We start from the raw sequence: 20,505 nt of genomic DNA on the forward strand, positions 1-20,505 counted from the left end.
CCTGTGGCTCTTTGCTGCTGCTCTCTCCTCTGATGCAGACAAAGGAATAACTTACCAACAGCACTAACATGCATTCAAAGTCATAAAGGGCTATTCCACTACGCTACACTCCTGTTTTTCCTTCAGAAACAAAGATATATCTTTATTAAAGTCCCAGTCTGCAACATTAGTTTGATCATATTCACTGAAGCCGACACTCTGCTCCGATAGAACAACAGAAATCATCTGGTTTTAGAAAAAAAAAACGCTCCTCTGCGTGCATCTAGAGCCTGTTGTTTGTTTTGCAAAAATGTAAAGCGCCTGTATCATCGTGTCCACTCAGCACAGTTCAGTCGTGCACGCGCCACTACATTTAGGGCGCACTCACATTGTCCTTCCGCACCGGGACAAAACAGGTTTTTTAGCTAAAGCCTAGTGCGTTTGACCAGTGTGAGTGCAACCGCTCCGCACCTAGCAGCCAGCTTGCCGTCCACAGCCCGATTGGGAGAGGTGGGCTTTTTGTAGAATGTGTTTGCACATGTACGAAGCACGAGCGTGCGCACGAGTACGAGCACGTGTATGAGCACGAGCACGAGGCCTACGGCGGTCATTTCCTGTGCGCCTGTTGGGACGTAGAAAAAAGAAGGAGGGGCCATGCGCGGACATTTCAAACAATGGCGGTGAAAGGTTCACGTTGGTGTGATGCGGAGGTGGAGTGTTTACTGCAGATTTGGTCGATGAAAAGATTCAAAAACAGTCGACAAGACGCACAAAAACTCAGAGGTCTACGGAAAGATCTGGAAACAAAGCCACGCATCGCCATGACGTCATCAATGCGTGTGACGTGTTACGGCGTGATGACGTATAGGCAGCAAGAAGCATTCTCCGAGGCCCAGGTAGTGTGAGTACAAACGGGCCTGGAGGGGGGGACAAGGACCCTAAAGCACGGGGCACGGGACGGACACACAGTGTGAGTACGCCCTAAGAGCGCATACTCCACGTCAGGGGGCAGGTAGGGGTCGTGGATGGGACAAATTTTCACCCAGGAGACAGCAGGCGTCCCGCGTGTCACACTTGCTTTCTCCCCACCCATGATCCTTTCCTAACCCTAACCAAGTAGGTTTGTGTGTTAACCTCATGTTCCCCATGTTTAAAACAATAATTATTATGTCAGTTTTACGTAAAGCACACTGTGTTTTATCACGTATGAAATGTGATTGACCGGTGCGGCCCGGCGTCGCTGTAACGCAGGGCTGGTTTTGATAACCCTGACAGTGACTGGGTTTGTCTCGTAGATGATTTCCAGCACTAATGCCTCAATAAACAGGAGACGCCGAGATGGAGCACGCCTCCTCCTGCAGGATGGATAGACCAGCTGGTCAGCAGAGTTTTCACATAATGTGGAAGCAGAATCAAAATGTATTTACTTACCCTGAGGAGAGGCTCAGGAATGTCCATCTGATTTTTTTGGATAGGGGGGTTAATGGTTTCCATATTGCTTGTGGGAGATGTAAGGAGGCGGGGGCATGGGAAGGAACACCTGTAACAAATATTGTGCACTGCCACTGTTTATCAAGACCACTTAAATCACCACAGACCGACGTTTGTGGACAAATTTCACCTGACAGATGATTTATGTGACTATATTCCACAGATTCACCGCCTTCATGAAGAAACGACTGGGCAGAAACTAAGGCCGCGGCCAAAACCGTTTTTTCAGCTAAAGCCTAGTACCTTTAAGCAGTGTGAGTGGACCCGCTCCGCGCTCAACTGCGGCCAGCGGACCGTCAACGGCCCGCTTGAAAGAGGTGGGCTTTAGCGGAGCCGTTTGCACGTGTACGAGCACGAGCACGAGCCCTACGGCGGTAGCGTTATGTCCGCCTGTTCGACATAGAAAAAAAGAAGGAGGGACCATGCGCGGACATTTAACAACAACAACAATGGCGGTGAAAGGTTCACGTTGGTGTGATGCGGAGGTGGAGTGTTTACTACAGATTTGGTCGATGAAAATATTCAAAAACAGTCGACAAGACGCACAAAAACTCCGAGGTCTACGGAAAGATCTGGAAACAAAGCCACGCATCGCTATGACGTCATCAATGCGTGTGACGTGTTACGGCGTGATGACGTATAGGCAGCAAGAAGCATTCTCCGAGGCCCTGGCAGTGTGAGTACAAACGGGGCTGGGGCGCGGGGGGGAGAGGGAGGGGGGACAAGTACCCTAAAGTCCGGGTCGCGGTCTGGGAGGACAGTGTGAGTACGCTCTAATACTACAAATGTTATTACGCTTTTTAAGAATTACTGGTTCAGTTCATTCATTCATTCATTCATCTTCAGCCTCTTGTCCCTGTCAGGGTCGCGGGGGGGGGGGGCTGGAGCCGATCCCAGTTGACATCGGGTGTGAGGCGTGGTCCACCCTGGACAGGATGCCAGTCTATCACAGGACACATAGAGACGAACAGAGACAGACAACCATTCACACCTACGGGTGATTTAGAGTCATCAATGAACCGAACACCTGCACGTCTTTGGACTGTGGGAGGAAACCGGAGAACCCGGAGAAAACCCACGCAGACACGGGGACAACATGCAAACTCCACACAGAAGGGCCCCAGCCGGGATTCGAGCCAGGAACCCTCTCGCTGTGAGATGACAGTGCTAACCACCACCACACCACCGTTGTTACAGAGTAATAAATACTGAATGACAAATCCAACAGTCAAGACTGGCTCAGAAATGACAACATGGCGGCGACGTGAGGTCTGTCCTGTCTTTGGGGTTTCTGTCTTGTGAATTTCCTGTTTTATTTTGAAAGGTAACTCTCCTCTGGTTCCAGGTCACTTGCTCTTCCTCTTGTGTCACCCCTCATGTGTATATAGTCCGTGTCTTCCCCTGTCTCGTTGACAGAGTATTTCATCCGTCATGTAGAAAAGTTCCAGCCCGTTCCTCAGCCTTGTTCACATCTTCATGCTCATGCTTTTGTGTTTTCCGTTTTCCTCTTAAGAGTGATTTTGATTTTTTTGTCCACCCTGTTTTCCTCCTGATCGGAGCGACTTGGTTTATGTTTCATCGGCTCAGTGCTTCCCGTTTAAGATTTGAGAATAAACACCAGATCAACCTGCGTACCTCCGCACCTGAGTCCTCATTCCTGCCCAGGTCTGACACACATCCTTACCTCGGAGCCGTCATTTGCATCATTGCATCATCCGTCTGTTGTTGTGTTACACCTCTGGATTTAATGATCTCTCTCAGAGGAACATAACAGCGTTCATTATGAATTAACTTTAATTCACTTCACAGCGCGGTACAATGTGACAAGAATCTACGGATCGCCTACGTTTTTGTTTCCTTTAATTATCACACACATGCATACACATCCACAATAGCATAGATATATATATATATACTTTATATATATATACTGTATATATAGTGCAAGAATACAAATGTTATGTGAAGTAGGGCTAATACACAATTAAAGAGCTACATAATAAAGCCTATGAGTGGATAATACATATTATATACACACAAATATCCTCATGTCCCTCCAAAGTATTTATATTATACAGATCATGTATTTCATGCCCACACACACACTTACACACACACACACACACACACACACGGCGACAGACGTCGGCGTGGCCCTTCCAGGAGGTGTGTTTATGTGTTTGTGTGTGCAGAACATAACTGCCGTGAAACGATCAGAAAATAACTTTTTACGTCTCTGATTTACAGCTTCGTCCTCGCTCTCTCTCTCTTTTCAGTCACTCTCTGGCTCGCTCGACCGCTGCTGCTCTCTCTCTCTCTCTCTCTCTCTCTCTCTCTCTCTCTAAATTTAAAACAACCACAGTCGACCAAAGTGCTCAACAGGCCCAACACAAGGACTGAAGACGTCATTAAGTATGAAGTAAGGGCGCCCTCCCACTGTGCGTGCGTCCCGTGCCCCGTGCTTTAGGGTCCTTGTCCCCCCCTCCAGGCCCGTTTGTACTCACACTACCTGGGCCTCGGAGAATGCTTCTTGCTGCCTATACGTCATCACGCCGTCACACGTCACACGCATTGATGACGTCATGGCGATGCGTGGCTTTGTTTCCAGATCTTTCCGTAGACCTCGGAGTTTTTGTGCGTCTTGTCGACTGTTTTTGAATCTTTTCATCGACCAAATCTGCAGTAAACACTCCACCTCTGCATCACACCAACGTGAACCTTTCACCGCCATTGTTTGAAATGTCCGCGCATGGTCCCTCCTTCTTTTTTCTACGTCCCAACAGGCGCACAGGAAATTACCTCAGAACCGCCGTGGGCTTCGTGCTCGTGCCTATACGTCATACAGCGTGATGACGTATAGGCAGCAAGAAGCATTCTCCGAGGCCCAGGTAGTGTGAGTACAAACGGGCCTGGAGGGGGGGACAAGGACCCTAAAGCACGGGGCACGGTAACGGTGACGTCTCACTATTGTACCAGGATCTCACACTAGCAACTAGTCTTACGGTGTACACGCACTAGGGTTTTGTCGGGGTTGCGTGGGGGCTGGAGCCGATCCCAGCTGACATCGGGCGTGAGGCGGGGTCCACCCTGGACAGGACGCCAGTCTATCACAGGACACATAGAGACGAACAGAGACAGACAACCATTCACACCTACGGGTGATTTAGAGTCATCAATGAACCCAACACCTGCACGTCTTTGGACTGTGGGAGGAAACCGGAGAACCCGGAGAAAACCCACGCAGACACGGGGACAACATGCTAACTCCACACAGAAGGGCCCCAGCCGGGATTCAAACCAGGAACCGTCTTGCTGTGAGACGACAGTGCTAACCACCACCACACCACCGTTGCAGAGTAATAAATACTCAACAACAAATCTAACCGTCAAGACTGGCTCCAAAAGGACAACATGGCGGCGCCCGTACCCAGGATATTTTGGCTTCAGTGGCGACGCGTCGTCCATCTTGAAATACCGTCAATGATAAAACACATACTGTACGTTTCCCTTGTCCAAAGTTTACCATTCATTGACGGGCGCCAGAGTTTTCTCTTTGAGTTTTAATGGATTAAGGCAATAAAACCCCCGAGCTCAGGGATGACTGCATTGTTATTCCGTGGTGTATCACTACAAACGACAACAAATTGGAGCAAGATGGCCAACAACGATCTATAACGATGCAACGCGGATGCAAATGAGTCATAGCTTAAGCAAACAAACAGGTGCGATGCCATAAAATACCCCTTGAACACAAACAGCAGCAGGACCACAAGCCGAGATCTTGGGTTAAACTATGACCTCAGACTCGCACGCTGAGTCACTTAACTGCAATGTTGCTGCTATAAACGCAAACATGGGGTTTGAGTGGACAGGCCACATGTGTCCGCGATGAAGTATCAAAACAACAGCAAGGGATGTGAGGAAGTGCCCATGATGTCACTGAAAATGTAGTTTTACAAGAGGAATAAACACTCGTTGTTTGTCATCTATGAAACCTCTTTGGCTCTGCTTAATTACTTATGACTCCAAAAAGGCTGATGCATCAAAAAAACCTTCATTAAAAACTACAAGCAGCTGGAAAACCACACGGTCTGACACATACCCTGCTCAAGTATTTGAATTGACACACTGGTTCATTTAAAAGTGTGCCACCAGTTTCTTAATGATGTCCGACTGAAGGATGACGCTTTCGCCTGCAACTAAAAACCTTAAACCTGAACAACAAGTTTGAATTTGTCCTATGCACATATATAACATGCCATCATCAATGAAACTGTTTACCAGAGGGAACTCAAGTCCATCCAGAGCCTTACATTAAGATGAAACTCATTAAAATGTCAATGTAAACAGTTGTTCATGTTCCAGTTGTTTTTGATCGAAATGCTCCAGTGGGTTCAAACTGCTGTGCGAACAAGTCGAAAAAGACTCAGACCCAGGGCGCACTCCCACTGTCCTTCCGCACCGGGTCAAAACAGGTTTTTTTGGGTCAAGCCTAGTGCGTTTGACCAGTGTGAGTGCACCCGCTCCACGCATAACTGCGGCCAACTTGCCGTCCACGGCCCGTTTGGGAGAGGTGGGCTTTAGTAAAGCACGTTTGCACGTGTACGAGCACGAGCGTGCGCACGTGTACGAGCACGAGGCCTACGGCGGTTCTGAGGTCATTTCCTGTGCGCCTGTTGGGACGTAGAAAAAAGAAGGAGGGGCCATGCGCGGACATTTCAAACAATGGCGGTGAAAGGTTCACGTTGGTGTGATGCGGAGGTGGAGTGTTTACTGCAGATTTGGTCGATGAAAAGATTCAAAAACAGTCGACAAGACGCACAAAAACTCCGAGGTCTACGGAAAGATCTGGAAACAAAGCCACGCATCGCCATGACGTCATCAATGCGTGTGACGTGTTACGGCGTGATGACGTATAGGCAGCAAGAAGCATTCTCCGAGGCCCAGGTAGTGTGAGTACAAACGGGCCTGGAGGGGGGGACAAGGACCCTAAAGCACGGGGCACGGGACGGAGGCACAGTGGGAGGGCGCTCTTAGATCCTCTACCCTCAGGGCATCAAGGTCCTTAATGAGGACACTGCCTAAGACCTCCGCCTAAAATTGAACTGATATAATTAGACTTTACTGGAGTTGTATTTCCTGCAACAAGCTCTAGCACAAAGCCAAGTCCCTTCATCTTTTCTTTCTCTGTCCAGCTGCTGGGAAACGAAGATGCCTTCAAGTGCGGCTGGGAAAGTGTCAAGATCATAAAGACGCCCTGACAGAAAACAGTACTTGTGAAATGTAAAGCCAGCATTCAACGCTGTCTGTCACCGTGTACAGTCTTCAGAGTGTCTTCTATGGCTGAATCCAAAGTTTTCCCGTCATGTCAGCATGTTTGTCAGCTCTAGGCCTCACATCTGGATACGCTGCACCCTTCAACTTTTACTGTCTGCTTTCTATCGAAGGGCAAAAGCTGCACGTTGTTAGTATACGTCCAGATTGCCTCAGAGCACTGGATTAGAATACAATATCTCGACTCCTTCCACTCGTCTCCATAGTCTTTGTAGTGTTCCTGTAGCACGCGGAGTGTTTGCTACCCCGTAAAGCATTCCTCCCTCTCCCTGACATTACCACCGCAGGACTTAAAAACAGATGCAGTCATAAAGGCATTTATTAGGGAAGCCGTAGCCCTCGCTTTAATGTGAAGCTTGCACCTGCTAGCCTAATATGATCCCTCCTTGGCTTTGTGGGAGAGGGCTCCTGGTGTTTTAACACCTTCTGGGAGTCCCAGGTGCACGCTCGAGCACTCGGCCCACTTTTCCCTCCCCGTGTTATTTTGTCCGTTTCTTTTGAAGACGGCGGAGAACAGCGAGAATGTGGTGCTTAGAAAGAAGGATCACATACGAACGTGGTCCTCTTTCAGGTCATGAAATGCTTCTCAGTCCCTCTGCTGAGTATCTGTATCTGCAACGCTAACGTCGTGTTTGCATAGGCTTGAACCGTGGCCCTAAATGTGCAAACAGAAGCTAAACACACAGACACTGTTGCTGTTCTGACAGCCTGACTGATGTTGGAGCGACACATTTAAAGTTTGCCTGAACCGTGGAAAGAGAATGAAGATCGTGACGAGTTCTGATATGAAATTCCTTCGGCGTGTTCTGGGTCTGCCCCTGGGTCCCCCTCCACTTGGATGTGTCTGCATCTCCAACTCCAGATGTCCAAACCACCTCCACGAGCTTCTTCAAGTCTAAGGGCGCCCTCCCACTGTGCGTCCGTCCCGTGCCCCGTGCTTTAGGGTCCTTGTCCCCCCCTCCAGGCCCGTTTGTACTCACACTACCTGGGCCTCGGAGAATGCTTCTTGCTGCCTATACGTCATCACGCCGTAACACGTCACACGCATTGATGACGTCATGGCGATGCGTGGCTTTGTTTCCAGATCTTTCCGTAGACCTCGGAGTTTTTGTGTGTCTTGTCGACTGTTTTTGAATCTTTTCATCGACCAAATCTCCCCCTCTGTCAATGCTCCGTGTAACATTACGCCGTGTTAGCTAACGTTAGCCTGTATCAAACTGTTCCCTCACAACTCTATAGCTAGCCAGATAACAGTGAACCTGCAGAGTTACAAGCCAATAACAAGGGAACAGGTTAAGCCACACATCCGTGACACTCTGTGGACCCTCCTGTGTGTGTTTTTGCTCCATAATCTCATCTTCAGCCTCTGATCCTGGATCAGGTCTCAGGGGCAGCAGCTTTAGCAGGGGACCCCAAACTTCCCTTTCCCGGGCCACATTAACCAGCTCTAACTGGGGGATCCTGAGGCGTTCCCAGGCCAGTGTGGAGATCTAACCTCTCCACCTGGTCCTGGGTCTTCCCCGAGGCCTCCTCCCAGCTGGACGTGCCTGGAACACCTCCCTAGGGAGGCGCCCAGGGTTCATCCTTACCAGATGATCCTGAACCCAACATTGTTGTCGCCTTAAAATGCATCTTGCTAACAAATGTGGTCGTATCCAATTTTTAAAAATCAAGATGGTGACGGACAAAATGCCAAACTCCAGGTTTCAAAACAGTAGTTCCCCGAACCAACTGGTGATGTCACGGTAGCTTGTGTCTGGATTGTACCTGTGACCTCGTTTCCAGAGCTCCTGACATTAAAGAGCAGCAGCCCGGTCGTATGAGAGCGTCTGCATGGCATGTTAATGTTAATCACTCCATCAACCCTCATTTCCCCACACGGTGTTTTACGGGTATTGTAATAGTGTGCATGGTAGTTAATTAATAGGCAGAAAAAGCATAATGATAAGGGAGGTGGTGTGAGATAAGAGATTAATGATAACTGTCATAGTGGAAACTACAAGCTCGAGGCGGTGGTTTAAGGGTCACATTTAACCCTCTTGCACCTGCTTTCTGCAAAGTAAACAACGCCGTTACCGTTTTATGAGTCTTAATCAAAGCCTGAGCTCTCCCTGAGTAATCCATAGCCTCCGTAGACGCCATCTTGGCAAGTTCAACGCAGGGCTGCAACCAACAACTGTTTTGATACTTGAGTAATCTTTCGATTATACTAGTTTTAGCACATGTTCTGACTCCTAGAGGACACTTTAGCACACGTGTTGGCTCCTAGAGGGCACTTTAGCACTATTTTTGGCTCCTAGAGGACACTTTAGCACATGTTTTGGCTCCTAGAGGGCACTTAAGCACACGTTTTGGTTTCCAAGAGGACACTTTAGCACACGTGTTGGCTCCTAGAGGGCACTTTAGCACATGTTTTGGCTCCTAGAGGACACTTTAGCACATGTTTTGGTTCCTAGAGGACACTTTAGCACATGTTTTGGCTCCTAGAGGACACTTTAGCACATGTTTTGGTTCCTAGAGGACACTTTAGCACATGTTTTGGCTCCTAGAGGACACTTTAGCACATGTTTTGGTTCCTAGAGGGCACTTTAACACATGTTTTGGCTCCTAGAGGAGACTTTAGCACATGTTTTGGCTCCTAGAGGACACTTTATCACATGCTTTAGCTCCCAGGGGCCACTTTAGTACGCATTTTTCAACCAACCTGCTTCTCCAAACTGGAGGTGCTCCAACTGCCATCTACTGTAGGAAACACTCTGACTATGGATAATTACATCATACAACCACACTTAAAAAAATCCAAACTATCCCTTTAACAGATACAGCTAACTGTGGAAAGACTGTGTGTTCAGCTCAGCCTCACATTACAAACATAAACGGACATTTTAAAATTCCAAACAGCCACGACGAACATGTTTGATTCCACTTCACCAATTAGCAAATGAAGTTGGCAACAAGTAACGCTGCGCTCGGAGGATATTTTTAGACCTCCAAATGAAATGGACTGAAGCCTGCCCGTTAGTTCAGGCAATCAGCTAGAGTGTGCCGCTACGCTCACATGACACACACACATTTTTTTATGTCCACCGTGTACTTAAACTGTCAGCGCTCTGCTCTCTCGCTGTGGTGCCTGATGTCACACCGCTCACCTGAAAGCTATGCTGACACTTGCTGACACCGCCGCTTTATAGTCCCCCAAGAATCCAGTCTGTCCTCTCTGTTTTCGGTTTGACACGGGATGTGGACGCCATCATTAGAGTCATGTGTACATTAGACCCGGCCCATACAGTCCTGTGTATCCCTCCACCCTCACAACACCTTCTTCTCCCACTGCTGTAGAAGCCCTAAAGTCAAACGGTGACAAAGCTCACAAAAGGAGGATTAATCACCTCGTAACGTGTCTAACTTCAGTGGATCATAACATCACGTGTGTGCAATTAATCTGCCGATGCACGGAGATGGATGGATGTCAGTTTTTGACCCACGACAAAGGCCAAAGTGTGTCGAGGTGTGTCTTGTGTGACGACATCAGCAGGGTCGTCAGCAGCGTTGGCATCACCTGGGCTGTGAGAGTCTGGGTGCTCTTAACTGTCTCCTGCAGCTCAGTCAGGGTGGCTCTCCTTGGTCACCTTTTGTTTGGCGTTTGTTTCTGTTCATCCTTCCTACAACATTACACACACACACACACACACACACACACACACTTCTCCACTCATGCATTCACCTACACCACTGAGTCCACTGACTACACACGCCGTGATTAGTTTAGTTTGTTACTTTCCCTTAAATAAATAATTAGTTAATTGTCTCGTGTGCATCTCCTTGTTTTGTCATGGCCGCGCGACCCCGTTTGTGACAAGACAACGGACGAGAGGCGGAAATGCCTTCTGATATGAAGTCATCGTTGATCGCATGAAGAGTCAGCGGTCAATGACGGTATAAAACACAGAAACCACGTGAGGTCCTTGAGCACACAGTGCTGAATAGGCACACGGCTGATGGGTCCAGACGATGCCACTTCAGCACACGTTGTGGCTCCTAGAGGACACTTTAGCCCACGTTTTGGCTCCTAGAGGACACTTAAGCACTAGTTTTGGCTCCTAGAGGACACTTAAGCACTAGTTTTGGCTCCTAGAGGATACTTTAGCACACTTATAGGCTCCTAGAGGGCACTTTAACACTAGTTTTGGCTCCTAGAGGACACTTTAGCACATGTTTTGGTTCCTAGAGGGCACTTTGAATTGAATTGAATGTGTGCATCTCCTTGCTTTGTCATGGCCGTGCGGCCCCGTTTGTGACAAGACAACGGACGAGTGGCGGAAATGCCTTCTGATATGAAGTCATCGTTGATCGCATGAAGAGTCAGCGGTCAATGACGGTATAAAACATGGAAACCATGAGAGGTCCTTGAGCACACAGTCCTGAATGTGCTGATGGGTCCGGTAGTGTGTGAGATGAGCTGCGGGCCGTGGACCGTATATAACGATGAACGGCCTGACAGCTCCCTGAATGTGAGGCCAAAACATCTGGATCTCCCCCTGGTAGCTGGCTGCAGTGGAGGTAATAAGTCCATGTTAGCAAACGGGACGGGGGCCAAACTCAAAACTCCAAACTCACCTCCGATCATTGTTTTTTTCCCAGAGATGAAGTTTTTTCAAGCGTCAGTTTTATCTGATACGTTTGGTTTTGACACTTTATTTGATGCTGTTTCCATTACGTGACACCTACATTCGTACGGTTGGTGGAAGTGGAGCAGCGTTGTCCATCGTTACGTACAGTCTATGCTATGGACACAAACACAAACATGTCCACCCGTGCACGCAATCTTCTCCCAGGCTTACTCCAGCAGTGGGGTTGCCAGGTTGGTCAGACCCGGCCCAGTAGCGTTAGCCGTTGCAGCTAAGTGCAGATGAAAGTGATGTTAGCATCCAGGAGCAGCGTAGCCATGTGGGCGTGCGTTTGAATGGCGTTCCTCTCCTTTCTCTCAGTCCATGGAGTGAATGCTCGGCCTATAGTGACTCTGGTTGATGCCCGTCTCCGCTCACTCAGCTGCTGGGACAAAGAAGCAGCTGCAGGATTGGCTAACTCCATTTCACCCAGTGCCAGCCTACAGTAGCTGCACCCAACAACAGACAACCCTGGCAACCAGCAACGCCCAACGCTATTGGCTGCTACAATGGAAACACAACGGGACAGAAAGTCATTGTCAAACCTGTGGAAAAATGTTTAAATATTAATTATTTTTTTATGGAAAAGCAAAACTTTCATCCTGTTCCTCTCAAAATTTATTATTTTCTTTTAAATATAGTTTTTTTAATAAAGATTCTACAGATTCAACCTTTAGTGAAGTACGTGACCCTTTGCTGCATCTGTCAAAGGGACTGAAATATTCTCAGACTTGAGCCGTGGTCAAAGAGTTCGGCCTCACACACACACACACACACACACACACACACTGCAAGAATGTGCTGAATGGACAGAACAGGAAGTCACCAACATGTACAAGTAACATTTATGGATTAGCACTTATGAGCCAAAGGGCACATGATCTGACTAACACCACAGACATCATCGTTCCTGTCCAGAGTCCATTTGATGGTGATCTGGTGTCACCTGGTGGGTGAGATCAGTAATGCAGCCGTGTAAATGATGAGCAGTCAGGGCTCTTCAGTCAGAGAAGAGAATAGAAATACTTTATTGATCCCAAAGCTGGGAATTGCAGCGTAACAGCAGCTTTACACACACACACACATCAAAGCAGTGATACTCACTTGGGTTCTCAAGCTACAGAGATATTGTACTCATTACTCTTCTACATGCATGTGACAGCAATAGATAGTTTTTATATTAAGTTTTTATACAAAACACACACAATGCACTAAAGTATAATATTTGTGTTCAGACTGCCAAAAGTGTGGTTACAAGCAGGGACGTGCAGAAATGTTAAAAGGGCCCAGATTCATCAGGAAATGTTGAGTCAAACACTTCATTTCAGGCATTCTGGGGAATTTTTATACACCAATTTTTACACAAGGTTTTGATGGAAATGTCTTTCAGAATCAGAAAACCTTTAATGTTTAATGCAGACGGGGAAATTCTTTTGTTAAAGCAGCAACAAAATATTACAAAATAAGGTAAAAAATGGCAGAAATAAACAATAAATTTAAATTTAAAAAGGGAAGAAATGGAAAATAGACATATGTACATATTCACATGATATAGTCCAGTTGTTCTTGTTTGTTTGTTTTGTAATAATATAATATGGAGTGAATAAATATGATTAAATATGACCAAATAAACAGAAGTGCCCATAGTACAGGCGTGTTGCACAGTGCAGGGTACAGGAGGAGGTCAGTAGTGCTGATAGTAAAGTCTGACAGCAGCAGGAAGGAAGGACCTGCGGTACCTCTCCTTCACACACTTAGGGTGCATCAGTCTGTTGCTGAAGGAGCTGCGGTACCTCTCCTTCGCACACTTAGGGTGCATCAGTCTGTTGCTGAAGGACCTGCGGTACCTCTCCTTCACACACTTAGGGTGCATCAGTGTGTTGCTGAAGGAGCTGCGGTACCTCTCCTTCGCACACTTAGGGTGCATCAGTCTGTTGCTGAAGGAGCTGCGGTACCTCTCCTTCGCACACTTAGGGTGCATCAGTCTGTTGCTGAAGGACCTGCGGTACCTCTCCTTCACACACTTAGGGTGCATCAGTCTGTTGCTGAAGGACCTGCGGTACCTCTCCTTCACACACTTAGGGTGCATCAGTCTGTTGCTGAAGGACCTGCGGTACCTCTCCTTCACACACTTAGGGTGCATCAGTCTGTTGCTGAAGGAGCTGCGGTACCTCTCCTTCACACACTTAGGGTGCATCAGTCTGTTGCTGAAGGAGCTGCGGTACCTCTCCTTCACACACTTAGGGTGCATCAGTCTGTTGCTGAAGGAGCTGCGGTACCTCTCCTTCGCACACTTAGGGTGCATCAGTCTGTTGCTGAAGGAGCTGTGGTACCTCTCCTTCACTCACTTAGGGTGCATCAGTCTGTTGCTGAAGGAGCTGCGGTACCTCTCCTTCGCACACTTAGGGTGCATCAGTGTGTTGCTAAAGGAGCTGCGGTACCTCTCCTTCACTCACTTAGGGTGCATCAGTCTGTTGCTAAAGGAGCTGTGGTACCTCTCCTTCACACACTTAGGGTGCATCAGTGTGTTGCTAAAGGAGCTGCGGTACCTCTCCTTCGCACACTTAGGGTGCATCAGTGTGTTGCTGAAGGAGCTGCCCAGTGCTGTGAGAGTGACCTGCAGGGGGTGGGACTCCTGCACCTTTATTTGTGTAAAGGAAAACACAAAAAGGCTCTTAGGCATTATCTATTGCTTTCACCTTAGATGTGCTTGTTTCTACTATTCTGCTGTATTAATAAGTCATATTCACATTACTATAGATATTATTATAGTTACTGTTACTCTTTGGTTGCTTGTCTCTCTGTCCATCTGTCCGTCTTTTCTCTCTCTCTCTCTCTCCTTCTCTTCCTCTCTCCGGTGCAGACAGATGTGCGTCCTCCACAGAGCTGGGTCTGTCTGACGTTCCTGTCTGTTATAGTGAAGGTTTTCAACGCCACCGTACTCTACGGGGGAATTGTCTGTAAATCATAAATAAGTCATAGAGTGTGGTCTTTACCTACTCTGTAAAGTGTCCTGAGATCACTGTGGTTATGATCTGGCACTTTAAATAGAAGTGAACTGGATACAGAAATACAATATAAAAGATAGCTAAAAACAAAATGTATAAATAAGCTGAGTACTTGTAGTGCAAATGTTAACATCTAATAATCTAAGGTGCAGTGGACTGATGAGAATAATCTGGTTGTATTGTTCTGAATTGTTGAACTGTTGTTGTACAGTGTTATTGTGATGCATGTGGCAGGAGAGATTTCCTGTATCTGTCCCTTTGACGATGATCAGCTCCCTCTCCGTCACACAGGGGTCAGACAGCGGAGCAGCTTCTCACACAGGCGGCTCCAGCTCCGCTGTCTGACCCCTGTGTGACGGAGAGGGAGCTGATCATCGTCTATGATGGATCACAGTTTGTTCAGAGTTCTCCTCTCCACCACGGACTCAAAAGACTCTATTTCATTTTCATTTCATTTCATTTATTCATTTGTTTCAGGCAGCTTTCATTACATGGGTTGTTACTCCAGGTGGGGAATGAGTCCTGACCCCAAGTGAAGGAGTTCAAGGACCTCTAGCGTGGGTCAGAGCCGGCCCGCGGATGAATGATCTCGGCCCCCCGGGATGATATTTGATTACTATCAGAACCGGCCCAAACACCAATTAATTATTAAATAAAATACGGTACACTGTGTTAGGTCTTGGTTCAATAGATTATATGCAATAATTTTAATGTGTTTTAATAAACTTTGAACCAGTCCGGCCCTCGGCTCGTAGCAAATTATTTTTTTGGCCTCTGATGTGTTTGACTTTGACGTCCCTGCCCTAATAACAATAACAATAAGTGCAGAAATCCAAATCCTAGTTGAGGAATATGACCTGAAATAACATTCTGTTGTTCAACATTAAAATAAATATAAATAAATATGCTCTGAGTGTTTAAAAATATAACGTGTGTGATGTTTCCTCACATATGAAATGTTTTATCCATGGAACTCAAACTGGTTTGATTGTTTAAAGGCAGTAAAATCTCTTTATACAGAGCTCCACACTTTAAAATCACATGGGGCGGAGTCCATAGGCTGGGAACCGTAGGGTCGCTGGTTCAAGTCCCAGTGTGGACCATGTATGGAGTGTGGACTGGTGGCTGGAGAGGTGCCAGTTCATCTCCTGTCGAGCAAGGCACTGAAACCCCAACTGCTCGGGGCGCTGATCCACTGGCAGCCCCCTCGCTCTAACATCTCTCCATTAGTTGCATGTATATAGGTCCTGTGTGTGTGTGTCTGTGTGTGTGTGTGTGTGTGTGTGTGTGTGTGTGATGATTAATAATAAGAGTGAAAAAAATTTATTTCCCCGTTGCGGGTAAAATAAAGTGATTCTTCTTTCATTCTGACAGTTTTGCCTAAAACTGGTGGATTTACTCTTCCACGTCTATGACAGACAGTTACCACAGCGTGCCAGCAGGTGGCAGTGCACGCTAGTCCAACCCCAACGACTCTCTGCTGCAGATAAACTTCTTATTTTGCACTGTTTGAGTCGAGCTTTTGCACAAACACATGCTGGTGTTCATGATTTCTGTTGTGTTGTGTGTGAATACATCAGTGTTTCACGATGTTCCAGCTTCTGATCCTTTAAAACGCACCAACATCTCCACAGGGGAACCAAAGACGGCCATTTTGATTCCTTTGTGGTGGAAATATTCCTGATTTAGACGGATAGATAGATAGATAGATAGATAGATAGATAGATAGATAGATAGATAGATAGATAGATAGATAGATAGATAGATGGGTGGGTGGGTGGATAGGTAGGTAGGTAGGTAGGTGGACGGACGGACGGACGGACGGACGGGCGGGCGGGCAGGCAGGCAGGCAGGCAGGCAGGCAGGCAGGCAGGCAGGCAGGCAGGTAGGTAGATAGATAGATTGATAACTTTATTTATCCCGGCCTTCTTTATGAGTGTGTTCAGTGTGTTTGCGTCTTTTGCTTTGATGCCCGCGCCCCAGGAAACCACAGAAGAAGAAGAAGATGGTGCTCGCGACAACAGACTGATAGAACATCTGAAGCACCTGGTGTCAGACGTTGAAGGACCTGAGCCTCCTCAGGAAGTGAAGCCGGCTCAGGCCCTTCTTGTAGACCGCCTGTGTGTTTGTGGTCCACTCCCGTTTGTTGTCCAGCACCACACCCAGGTACCTGTAGGAGTCCACCATGTTGATGTCCGTCCCACCAGTGCAGACTGGAGAGGGCGGGGGCTTGTTCCTCCTAAAGTCCACCACCGTGTCTTTCGTCTTTGCCACGTTCAGCTGCATTTCACCAGAACAAAGCGACGATTTGTGAAAATAACCATAAACACGATGTCGTGTAACAGAAGAAAATATTTATTTATCATCGCCTTTATTATGGTGCAATATACTGAGACATAGTGTGGGGTAATATGTGATGAGCGTGCAAGACATGTGGGTTCAATTTCCACTACACACACACACACACACACACACTCACACACACACACACACACACACACACACTGCTCTGCCCTTGAATTATCAGCCTTTGATGGCTCACACTCCAGCTTTTCCAGGAAGGAAAAAAGAGTCAAATAGGACATTTTTTTCCTTCTTCCTCTCCATTTCACCACTCATTAAAGAAGAGTGATGGCTTCCACACACACACACGCACACACGCACACACACACACACACGCGCACACACACACACACACCAGGTACAACATTTAACCCAGACCACAAACCTGGCAAATATGGGAGCAATTACCTGGAGGCCACACGTCCCGACTCTTTGGTGAGGTCCTCTGAACATACATGCGTACTGTAGGTCAACACACTCACACACACACACACACACACACACACACACGCACACACACACACTAGGTACACACACACCACCGTCACACACGGGCAAATATTTACTGTCCTCATATTCATACCACTGCTGCTGTACACCCAACCTTTCCAAGTGTTCCTCATCCTCGTCTCTGGACTTAGACACAAATCGTTGAACAACATGTGCTAAAGTGACCTCTAGAAGCCTAAACGTGTGCTAAAGTGTCCTCTAGGAGCCGAAACATGTGCTAAAGTGCCCTCTAGGAGCCAAAACATGTGCTAAAGTGTCCTCTAGGAGCCAAAACGTGTGCTAAAGTGTCCTCTAGGAGCATAAACGTGTGCTAAAGTGCCCTCTAGGAGCCACAACGTGTGCTAAAGTGCCCTCTAGGAGCCAAAACATGTGCTAAAGTGCCCTCTAGGAGCCAAAACATGTGCTAAAGTGCCCTCTAGGAGCCACAACGTGTGCTAAAGTGCCCTCTAGGAGCCAAAACATGTGCTAAAGTGTGCTAAAGTGCACTCTAGGAGCCAAAATGTGTGCTAAAGTGCCCTTATGCCAGCCCCTCCACACGAACGACCGCAGTCCAGGTCGAGATGATGGAGTTAGCATGCTAATGATGCTAATCCTGACAACTAGCCTCCGAGGAGAAGTGAGGGCCAGAGGCTAGCTGTCACTCAAGAGGCCACGCCCCTAATTATTCCTAAACTGTAACCTCCATAAAATAAAAACTAGCATGGTCCAAAACATTTCACCCCCTCAGTGTTGTGTAGTGTCCGTGTTACCTCACAGACACCACGCTCCGCGGAGAGGCGCTGCGACGATGACGGGCAGGACGCTGAGAATTAAAAATGAAATGATGTCTTTGAGTCGGACTGCAGTGCCACTTCCAACCACTTGGTCTCTGTGTTTGGAGGTCACACGCTAAACCCGGCCTTCCTGTGTGTGTGTGTGTGTGTGTGTGTGTGTGAGTGTACACACGCATAAACCAACATGCATACACACTTAACTCTTTCCAGACGCGGCTCTAGAAGACCTGCAGTGAGGTGGAGGAGGCGGAGAGAGGGAGTGGAGCGGGGGATGGGGTCAAGGGGTGAAAGAGCTTCCAGATGTTGAGACTGTTTCTTTTTCAAATGAAAGTTCCTCCGCACTTCCTCTTTTATGTGTGTGTGTGTGTGTGTGTGTGTCCCCGTGTGTGTGTGTGTGTGTGTGTGTGAAGTACAAATCTTCACCCTGCCGTTGACGGTTCCCGTGCTGAGCTCCGTTTCAGCTCTTCTGACATGAGTTCTGATCACCCAGAGACGCATCTCTCTTCACATTTTCCCCTGAAATTCTGATGAGTCATCACGCCGCACACGGGCTCGGGACCGTGTGCCGCTCTCCACCTGCAGGCAACAAATGCAAATTTAACATTTACAGAGTTATACCTCGTTCCCCGATTCAACATAAAGCAAGAGAACTGACCTACATGTGAATGCAAACCTGATTCTTTTATATATGGTCGTGATTCATCATCACAATTCATCGTATCCCAAAACGTGTGCTAAAGTGCTCTCTAGGAGCCAAAACGTGTGCTAAAGTGCTCTCTAGGAGCCAAAACGTGTGCTAAAGTGCCCTCTAGGACCCAAAACATGTGCTAAAGTGCTCTCTAGGAGCATAAACGTGTGCTAAAGTGTCCTCTAGGAGCATAAACGTGTGTTAAAGTGTCCACTAGGAGCCAAAACGTGTGCTAAAGTGCCCTCTAGGAGCCAAAACGTGTGCTAAAGTGCCCTCTAGGAGCCAAAACATGTGCTAAAGTGCCCTCTAGGACCCAAAACATGTGCTAAAGTGCTCTCTAGGAGCTAAAACATGTGCTAAAGTGCCCTCTAGGAGCCAAAACATTTGCTAAAGTGCCCTCTAGGAGCTAGAACGTGTGCTAAAGTGTCCTCTAGGAGCCAAAACATGTGCTAAAGTGCCCTCTAGGAGCCAAAAAGTGTGCTAAAGTGACCTCTAAGGGCCAAAACGTGTGCTAGAGTGCCCTCTAGGGACCAAAACGTGTGCTAAAGTGCCCTCTAGGAGCCAAAACGTGTGCTAGAGTGCCCTCTAGGAGCCAAAACGTGTGCTAAAGTGCCCTCTAGGACCCAAAACATGTGCTAAAGTGCTCTCTAGGAGCATAAACGTGTGCTAAAGTGTCCTCTAGGAGCATAAACGTGTGTTAAAGTGTCCACTAGGAGCCAAAACGTGTGCTAAAGTGCCCTCTAGGAGCCAAAACGTGTGCTAAAGTGCCCTCTAGGAGCCAAAACATGTGCTAAAGTGCCCTCTAGGACCCAAAACATGTGCTAAAGTGCTCTCTAGGAGCTAAAACATGTGCTAAAGTGCCCTCTAGGAGCCAAAACATTTGCTAAAGTGCCCTCTAGGAGCTAGAACGTGTGCTAAAGTGTCCTCTAGGAGCCAAAACATGTGCTAAAGTGCCCTCTAGGAGCCAAAAAGTGTGCTAAAGTGACCTCTAAGGGCCAAAACGTGTGCTAGAGTGCCCTCTAGGGACCAAAACGTGTGCTAAAGTGCCCTCTAGGAGCCAAAACGTGTGCTAGAGTGCCCTCTAGGGGCCAAAACGTGTGCTAGAGTGTCCTCTAGGGGCCAAAACGTGTGCTAAAGTGACCTCTAAGGGCCAAAACGTGTGCTAAAGTGCCGTTTAGGAGCCAAAACGTGTGCTAAGGTGTCCTCTAGGAGCCAAAACATGTGCTAAAGTGCCCTCTAGGAGCCAAAAAGTGTGCTAAAGTGTCCTCTAGGGGCCAAAACGTGTGCTAAAGTGCCCTCTAGGAGCTAGAACGTGTGCTAAAGTGTCCTCTAGGAGCCAAAACATGTGCTAAAGTGCCCTCTAGGAGCCAAAAAGTGTGCTAAAGTGACCTCTAAGGGCCAAAACGTGCGCTAGAGTGCCCTCTAGGGACCAAAGCGTGTGCTAAAGTGCCCTCTAGGAGCCAAAACGTGTGCTAGAGTGCCCTCTAGGGGCCAAAACGTGTGCTAGAGTGTCCTCTAGGGGCCAAAACGTGTGCTAAAGTGACCTCTAAGGGCCAAAACGTGTGCTAAAGTGCCGTTTAGGAGCCAAAACGTGTGCTAAAGTGCCCTCTAGGAGCCAAAAAGTGTGCTAAAGTGACCTCTAGGGGCCAAAACGTGTGCTAAAGTGCCCTCTTCAGTGGTGAGGATGCGCTATAGGTGCCCGTTTTTTTCCT

This window comes from Echiichthys vipera (assembly GCF_963691815.1).
Source record: "Echiichthys vipera genome assembly, chromosome: 12".
Classification (NCBI taxonomy): Eukaryota; Metazoa; Chordata; class Actinopteri; order Perciformes; family Trachinidae; genus Echiichthys; species Echiichthys vipera.